Source organism: Micromesistius poutassou (genome assembly GCF_964030765.1).
Source record: "Micromesistius poutassou genome assembly, contig: SCAFFOLD_6345, whole genome shotgun sequence".
Taxonomy (NCBI): domain Eukaryota; kingdom Metazoa; phylum Chordata; class Actinopteri; order Gadiformes; family Gadidae; genus Micromesistius; species Micromesistius poutassou.
In genome coordinates this window covers 1,295-10,667 of record NW_028177587.1, presented here as the reverse complement: position 1 = coordinate 10,667, position 9,373 = coordinate 1,295, and the positions used below count along the sequence as shown (strand labels likewise).

Below are 9,373 nucleotides of genomic sequence, written 5' to 3'. Positions count from 1 at the left end.
ACCAGCTCCGTCTGGAGGTCCCGGTCCCGCTCCCGGGGTCCTCCGGACCAGCAGTCCGCCTCCTTCAGCCGGGTCATCGCTCCTGGAACCACAGCGTCCCGGGTCAGGACCTCCGCCTCGGCGTGAAGAACCGCAGAGACCCGCATTAGGTCCCCCACCTCCCGCTGTCCGGTTCAGCGGCGACCGCTCGGCGCTCCGACGACCGCCCGCAGAGGCTCCTGTAACCCCCGTACGGGTCCGTTCCAGAGTGCACCTCTCTCCGCTCCGGAGTGCACCTCTCTCCGCTCCGGAGTGAACCTCACTCGGCTCCGCAGGTGAACCGGCTCTCACTCCGCTCTCCCTTCCTCCATCCTCACGGTTATTTCCAGAACTTTGTTTGCAAAAAAGAAAACAAAGAACCACACGGTTCAGTCCCCGTCTCCCCCGCTCCCGGAGCCCCTCTGCCCGGGGGGACTCCCGCGGGGCGGCGCTGTGGTCCCGCGGCGCCCCCTGGCGGACACACGGCGACTGCGCGCCGGGTGTCATTTTTATATATTAATGGTGTATAGTTAGATATATTCATTTATACGTTCGATACGAGGAGATAGATGATAACCTAATAATATATTTTAAAAAAAATAAAACCGTATTTTATTCGTATTTATTTATTGTATGCCTACTGGAGAACTATAGTCTACTATAGTCTGTCTATATTAAACGAATACGTCGTATGTAAATGACCCGTTATTGCATAAAATATGCAACACTTCTGCATTAAGAATTATTATGATTGTTTGTGCAATAAGAAATAAGCATGTACTATAGTTAAAGGAAATAAATCAAATCAAACCCTATATAAATTGATTTATTATGTCGTTTTGCGACCTCTGGTGGTCAGACGCGGCACTGCGCATGCTCGCACAAAAGCGCCCCCGTACTAATGCGCATGCGTGGCCAGACACGGCACTGCGCATGCGTGGCCAGACACGGAACTGCGCATGCGCAGTGAGGTGGAAGCGCGACTCGTCACACAGAAAATGGCTGCGCCCGTGAAGAGACGTGTTTTCATTGTATTTGTGCCACGTTGGTCGTTTTAATGTCGACTTTAAATGCTCCAACACACTTGATTACGTTGCTGCTGTCCTCCGGTCACCGATGTATGCATTGCGCGGTCTTGCTGTCCGATGTGAAAGTTGTGTTCGGGCTGGTTTGCTAAAGAGGCTAATGTAGCCGCGACCAGCCAATGACGAACGGGAGCGCTGATAGTGACGTCACAAGAGCAACTCGAACACACAACGGCGTCCGAGCAACTGTGTTGACATGGCAACAGAGTTAACAATCCATCGATGACGCTCGAGCGACGGCTGAACTAATGAGTTGAGAACAACAGCTCAACTTTACGCAAATGAGCCATCGGCGATGGTCCTGTGATTAATAATATAATATAATAATATATATAAGAACTAGTGTTCTCTGGTGGAGTGGACCTCAGCCTCTGGTCTGAACTAAGAACTAGAACATACCTGTTGCAGATGTTGACGTTCCAGATGTTGACGTTCCAGATGTTGACCTGTGATGTTCACCTGTTCCAGATGTTGACCTGTGATGTTCACCTGTTCCAGATGTTGACCTGTGATGTTCACCTGTTCCAGATGTTGACCTGTTGCAGATGTTGACCTGTGATGTTCACCTGTTCCAGATGTTGACCTGTGATGTTGACCTGTGATGTTCACCTGTTGCAGATGTTCACGTTCCAGATATTTTTTTTACCCGCTTTGTTGACACAATAAAAACTAAGTGAGTAAAGAAGAAAATTGGGGGATTTAAGAAAAAATTAAATCCCCCATAGACACAGTAAAGACGTCTGTCTGTCTGTCTGTACCAATAAACACACAGTAAAGACGTCTGTCTGTCTGTCTGTACCAATAAACACAGTAAAGACGTCTGTCTGTCTGTCTGTACCCATAGACACACAGTAAAGACGTCTGTCTGTCTGTACCCATAGACACAGTAAAGACGTCTGTCTGTCTGTCTGTACCCATAGACACACAGTAAAGACGTCTGTCTGTCTGTCTGTACCCATAGACACAGTAAAGACGTCTGTCTGTCTGTCTGTACCCATAGACACACAGTAAAGACGTCTGTCTGTCTGTCTGTACCCATAGACACAGTAAAGACGTCTGTCTGTCTGTACCCATAGACACAGTAAAGACGTCTGTCTGTCTGTCTGTACCCATAGACACACAGTAAAGACGTCTGTCTGTCTGTCTGTACCCATAGACACAGTAAAGACGTCTGTCTGTCTGTCTGTACCCATAGACACACAGTAAAGACGTCTGTCTGTCTGTACCCATAGACACAGTAAAGACGTCTGTCTGTCTGTACCAATAAACACACAGTAAAGACGTCTGTCTGTCTGTACCCATAGACACAGTAAAGACGTCTGTCTGTCTGTCTGTACCCATAGACACACAGTAAAGACGTCTGTCTGTCTGTCTGTACCCATAGACACAGTAAAGACGTCTGTCTGTCTGTACCCATAGACACAGTAAAGACGTCTGTCTGTCTGTACCCATAGACACAGTAAAGACGTCTGTCTGTCTGTCTGTACCCATAGACACAGTAAAGACGTCTGTCTGTCTGTACCCATAGACACAGTAAAGACGTCTGTCTGTCTGTCTGTACCCATAGACACACAGTAAAGACGTCTGTCTGTCTGTCTGTACCCATAGACACAGTAAAGACGTCTGTCTGTCTGTCTGTACCCATAGACACACAGTAAAGACGTCTGTCTGTCTGTACCCATAGACACAGTAAAGACGTCTGTCTGTCTGTACCAATAAACACACAGTAAAGACGTCTGTCTGTCTGTACCCATAGACACAGTAAAGACGTCTGTCTGTCTGTCTGTACCCATAGACACACAGTAAAGACGTCTGTCTGTCTGTCTGTACCCATAGACACAGTAAAGACGTCTGTCTGTCTGTCTGTACCCATAGACACACAGTAAAGACGTCTGTCTGTCTGTACCCATAGACACAGTAAAGACGTCTGTCTGTCTGTACCAATAAACACACAGTAAAGACGTCTGTCTGTCTGTACCCATAGACACAGTAAAGACGTCTGTCTGTCTGTACCCATAGACACAGTAAAGACGTCTGTCTGTCTGTCTGTACCCATAGACACAGTAAAGACGTCTGTCTGTCTGTACCCATAGACACAGTAAAGACGTCTGTCTGTCTGTCTGTACCCATAGACACAGTAAAGACGTCTGTCTGTCTGTCTGTACCCATAGACACAGTAAAGACGTCTGTCTGTCTGTACCCATAGACACAGTAAAGACGTCTGTCTGTCTGTCTGTACCCATAGACACAGTAAAGACGTCTGTCTGTCTGTACCCATAGACACACAGTAAAGACGTCTGTCTGTCTGTACCAATAAACACACAGTAAAGACGTCTGTCTGTCTGTACCCATAGACACAGTAAAGACATCTGTCTGTCTGTACCAATAAACACAGTAAAGACGTCTGTCTGTCTGTACCCATAGACACAGTAAAGACGTCTGTCTGTCTGTACCAATAGACACAGTAAAGACGTCTGTCTGTCTGTCTGTCTGTACCCATAGACCCGTCACATTTCATCGTTTCGTTGTCTCCTGGGGTGCGTCTACAGGAGGACTGAACATCGTTCAGCTACGCATCCTAATGACACAACTGAGAGAGAGAAGAGATCATCAGCAAGAAAGAGCTGGAGGACAGCTCTGGATAGCCGCCCGGCTGCCGCTGTGGTAAGCAGCTAGTTAGCGTAGCTAGCGGGCGTAAGTTCATGTCCTCCGTTGGTGAGGACGTCCTACATCAACATTAATCATCACTTCATCTCAAGATACTTGGACTTTTTTTTTTTTTACCTCCCTACAAAAATGTGTTCTTTAAGCCCCGCCCCCAAAAGTAAAGACAGGAAGGAGAATAAACGACGCAAAGAGTTTGTCTTTCCGATGCAAACGGTTCCCGCGACGGGGCTGATCTTTATTGCGATGAAGAGACAAGCGTCAGACAGAACAAGCACTTGGTTATGGCACGGGTCCCCGAGGACCCAAAACAAAAACAACCACTCATCGGAAATATTAAGACATTAAGACCGCCGGCCGGGAGCGCTAAAGAAACATCGGCTTTATTCATATCGAAACATGCGTCTGTCACCCGGCAACGGAATGAAACCCGATAAAAGAAGTCAAATACAAACCAGGCCCGTAATAGTCGTTAAAGCCCTTCAAAAATACATCTCAGTTTACACAATTAATATCACCATGGAAACGAGGCTTCGGTTGTCGCCGGCCGTCTGAAAACTCCCGACAAACTTTCACGTTTACGAGCTACGAAAGTCGGAAGCTTATTTTATTGTTTTTGCACGAAGGGGGGGGGGGGGGGGGGAAGCGGCTTTGTGGCTGCCGGGCTGAATTATGGGATGGCACCCTCGAGGGGTGGGTGGTCCCGCCCTAAAACGCAGCAGGGGGCGGAGCCTAGTGAAGTCCCGCCCCCCTGTCAGTCACTAGGCTACTAGTGAGTTATGATAACCCGTTCCAAATCAACCTGTAAAAAAATACTTCTGTTTTTCTAACTACGAGGGACTTTGATATCGTATACATTTATATATCTTTCATATATATAGATTCATGTGTCTACTTTAACCTAGCGTTAGGACTTGGTCTGTGCTTATACTCTGTAGCTTCGAGGGCTTTGGCACCTTGGAACCTTCCGTTCCACGTTCCCCAACTCTTTCCGATTACCGAATTCTAGAAAGTTCGGGATTTTCTTCTTCGTCGGTTGGCGACGACAAACGCAAGCCCCGCCCCTCCCAGGGCTGGCTGCGTGGAGAACACGATAAAAACAGCAACGACAAAACGACAAACCCCGGATTCAAACCCCCAACCCCCCCCCACCCTGAGTCCAAATAAATACCGTGAAGAAAGATCGGAAACAAAGATCGGAATGAGACGTCGCAACCGCGTAAAAACTAAATCTCCCAAATGCTGAATAATGAGTAAAGAATATCGTATTACAGGTTAGAGTAAATATGGGGAGTGGAGCGCAGAGAAACTGAACGGCCGCCGTGGCAACGCGACAGTTTGTCGTTTAGAACTCCCGACAAAAAAAAAAAAAAGAAAAAAAATGGAAAAGTCTTCCCCCTCCCCCCCAGTCCGCGCTCCTCTCCAGTTCCTTCCCAGTCCGACTCCCAGTGCTCCCAGCAGAGTGACCAAAGTCCCTGACTCTTCCCCCCCCCCCGGGGCTCTAGTGGGCGGGGCCTGGGGGGCGGGGCCTCTAGTCGGCGTAGTGCATGATGCTCTCCACGTAGTTGCCGGGGAACAGGCCGGTGGCTCCCCCCATGGTGCCCTCGTACCAGCCGTCGTCGTTCTTCTTGATCACGTAGATGATGGCCCCCTCCATGAAGGACAGCTCGTCCTCCTTGTCCCGCGCGTAGTCGTAGATCGCCACCACTGGGGGGTTAATATACATATTATTATATTATTATTATATTATATATATATATTATTATGCAGGAGCACGTAGTCGTAGATCGCCACCACTAGGGGGAGGGTTAGGGTTAGGTTTAACTAACCCTAACCCTCCCCCTAGTGGTGGTTAGGGTTAGGTTTAACTAACCCTAACCACCACTAGGGGGAGGGTTAGGGTTAGGTTTAACTAACCCTAACCCTCCCCCTAGTGGTGGTTAGGGTTAGGTTTAACCGATGTCTAACGAGGTGCAGCCTAACGAGGAACATCTTAACTAGCAGCGGTCTAACGAGGTGCGTTCTAACGAGGTGCCACCTAACGAGGACTCACCTTTCTCCAGGTAGGTGGGGGGGGGTCCTCCTAACAAGGGGCGGGGCCTAATGAGGGGGGGGGCTCACCTTTCTCCAGGTAGGTGCGGGGGGCCCAGGGGGGGTCCTCCTAACGAGGGGCGGGGCCTAACGAGGGAGGGGCTCACCTTTCTCCAGGTAGGTGGGGGGGGGTCCTCCTAACGAGGGGCGGGGCCTAACGAGGGGGGGGCTCACCTTTCTCCAGGTAGGTGCGGGGGGCCCAGGGGGGGTCCTCCTAACGAGGGGCGGGGCCTAACGAGGGAGGGGCTCACCTTTCTCCAGGTAGGTGCGGGGGGCCCAGGGGGGGTCCTCCTAACGAGGGGCGGGGCCTAACGAGGGAGGGGGGGGCTCACCTTTCTCCAGGTAGGTGGGGGGGGGTCCTCCTAACGAGGGGCGGGGCCTAACGAGGGGGGGGCTCACCTTTCTCCAGGTAGGTGCGGGGGGCCCAGGGGGGGTCCTCCTAACGAGGGGCGGGGCCTAACGAGGGAGGGGGGGGCTCACCTTTCTCCAGGTAGGTGCGGGGGGCCCAGGGGGGGTCCTCCTAACGAGGGGCGGGGCCTAACGAGGGGGGGGCTCACCTTTCTCCAGGTAGGTGCGGGGGGCCCAGGGGGGGTCCTCCTAACGAGGGGGGGGCTCACCTTTCTCCAGGTAGGTGCGGGGGGCCCAGGGGGGGTCCTCCTCGGCGTAGGGGTCGCTGTACTCCACCACGGCCGACTCCTCCTCTTCCTCCTCCTCCTCCTCCTCCCCGTCCAGCTCCTCCTCCTCGTACTCCTCCTGCAGGGGGGGGGGCGGGGCCGGCTCCTCAAACACCGGCTCCTCGGCGGGGGGGGGGCGGCGGCGGCACGTCCGAGACTGGGCGGAGACAGAACAGCCAATCAGGAGAGGGGAGGCCGAAAGGGGGCGGGACCGACGGGGGCATCCGTCACTCACAACTCACCCAGAGAGCGACGCCCCCCCCCCCCCCCGACGATAAAACTTTATCAACAACAAACAATAACCAAAGTGCATTCTGGGAGGTCGACCTCCGGGAACCACTCATGCTGTGGGTTACCGTGGTTACCATCATCATGACGGACTGAGAAGGCGGATGAGAGAGAGAACGATGACGGTGGACCCGAGAGAGAGAGAGAGAGAGAGAGAGAGAGAGAGAGAGAGAGAGAGAGAGAGACAGAGACAGAGACAGAGAGAGACAGAGAGAGAGACAGAGACAGAGAGACAGACAGAGAGCTTGACCCAGTCCAAAGGGTAGAGAGCATGCAGCATGCGTTCATCCGTTCATGCGTTCATGCGTTCATCACAGCGTGCGAGCACAGGGTGAGGGGCGGTCCTTAAGCCCAGGGGGCGGAGTCTAGGAGGTGGGGGGGCGGGACTTACTGGTCTCCTGCACCCGGGCCACGAAGCCCACGAGAGGAAGCTGGGGGGTGGTCTGCATGGCTGGGGGGGGGGGCGGGCCTACACACACACACACACACACACACACACACACACACACACACACACACACACACACACACACACACACACACACACACACACACACACACACACACACACACACACACACACACACACACACACACACACGAGAGAGACAGAGAGACAGTGATACACACACAGAAAGAGAGAGAGACAGACACACAAAGACACAAACACACAGACACACACACAGACACACACACACAGCATGAGTGACCGTGAGAGAGACAGATCCAGAGGTGTCCGTCAGGTAAATCCAGAGCAGAACCAATCATCACATGAGGAGATGAGCTGAGAGAGACCAGAGAGACCAGGGGACAGAGAGACCAGAGGACAGAGAGACCAGAGAGACCAGAGAGACCAGGGGACAGAGAGACCAGAGGACAGAGAGACCAGAGAGACCAGAGGACAGAGAGACCAGAGAGACCAGAGGACAGAGAGACCAGAGAGACCAGAGACCAGAGAGACCAGAGAGACCAGAGGACAGAGAGACCAGAGGACAGAGACCAGAGAGACCAGAGAGACCAGAGGACAGAGAGACCAGAGACCAGAGAGACCAGAGGACAGAGAGACCAGAGGACAGAGAGACCAGAGAGACCAGAGACCAGAGAGACCAGAGAGACCAGAGAGACCAGAGGACAGAGAGACCAGAGAGACCAGAGAACAGAGAGACCAGAGGACAGAGAGACCAGAGGACAGAGAGACCAGAGAGACCAGAGGACAGAGAGACCAGAGAGACCAGAGGACAGAGAGACCAGAGGACAGAGAGACCAGAGAGACCAGAGGACAGAGAGACCAGAGAGACCAGAGACCAGAGGACAGAGAGACCAGAGGACAGAGAGACCAGAGGACAGAGAGACCAGAGAGACCAGAGGACAGAGAGACCAGAGAGACCAGAGACCAGAGGACAGAGAGACCAGAGGACAGAGAGACCAGAGGACAGAGAGATCAGAGGACAGAGAGACCAGAGACCAGAGAGACCAGAGGACAGAGAGACCAGGGACTACCTCCTGTAGGAAGGAATCACCAGACCAGAGAGACCAGAGGACAGAGAGACCAGGGACTAGAGGACCAGGACAGGACCTGCACCCTTCAAAGGTCGTCCAGGACGCGCCTCCAGGTGTGAGTGTGTGATTGGCCGTTACACGCCGTTTTGGAAGTCTTCCCCTTATGACATCACAGGTGGGCGTGTCCAGCTAGACGTGTGACGGACAGATGAGCGGCGTCCGCTCCGGTCCACTGGGTCGGCCGGTGATAGGCTGATCTATCCAGCACACATCACAGGTGGACACGCCCACCTGTGATGTCATGAGAGACACGTAACGGCCAATCACAGCACACCTGGTGGCGCGTCACGGGGACCCCTGATGTCATGTTTGCCCGCGCTCCGGGGGCCGGGGCCCCCCCCGGGGGTCGTACCTTGGCCCTGGGTGAAGTGGGGGCCCCCGTTGAGCTGGTGGTGGGCGGGCTGCCCGGTGACGGAGGAGGGCCGGCGGTAGGGCAGGGACCCCCCCACCGGGGGCCCCTGGACCGTCTGCAGGGGCCGATTCATGGAGTAGAACTGAGGAGCACCTGGAGCGGAGAAGAGAGTTAATACAGAGAGTTACCACCAGGGGGCGCTAGAGAGTTAATACAGAGAGTTACCACCAGGGGGCGCTAGAGAGTTAATACAGAGAGTTACCACCAGGGGGCGCTAGAGAGTTAATACAGAGAGTTACCACCAGGGGGCGCTAGAGAGTTAATACAGAGAGTTACCACCAGGGGGCGCTAGAGAGTTAATACAGAGAGTTACCACCAGGGGGCGCTAGAGAGTTAATACAGAGAGTTACCACCTGGGGCGCTAGAGAGTTAATACAGAGAGTTACCACCAGGGGGCGCTAGAGAGTTAATACAGAGAGTTACCACCAGGGGGCGCTAGAGAGTTAATACAGAGAGTTACCACCAGGGGGCGCTAGAGAGTTAATACAGAGAGTTACCACCAGGGGGCGCTAGAGAGTTAATACAGAGAGTTACCACCAGGGGGCGCTAGAGAGTTAATACAGAGAGTTACCACCAGGGGG

The 9,373-nt window shown here is 53.0% G+C and overlaps 1 pseudogene across 1 annotated transcript; it reads right to left on the bottom strand.

Annotated features, from left to right (window-relative positions):
* Nucleotides 1–3,973: 3,973 nt before the first annotated feature.
* Nucleotides 3,974–8,916, bottom strand: LOC311375893 (abl interactor 2-like; annotated as a pseudogene). The gene is made up of 4 exons (XR_014684293.1): nucleotides 8,733–8,916; nucleotides 7,212–7,289; nucleotides 6,476–6,689; nucleotides 3,974–5,474 (listed from the first exon to the last, which is right to left on the bottom strand). The product of XR_014684293.1 is annotated as an abl interactor 2-like (transcript).
* Between the last annotated feature and the right edge of the window lie 457 nt (nucleotides 8,917–9,373).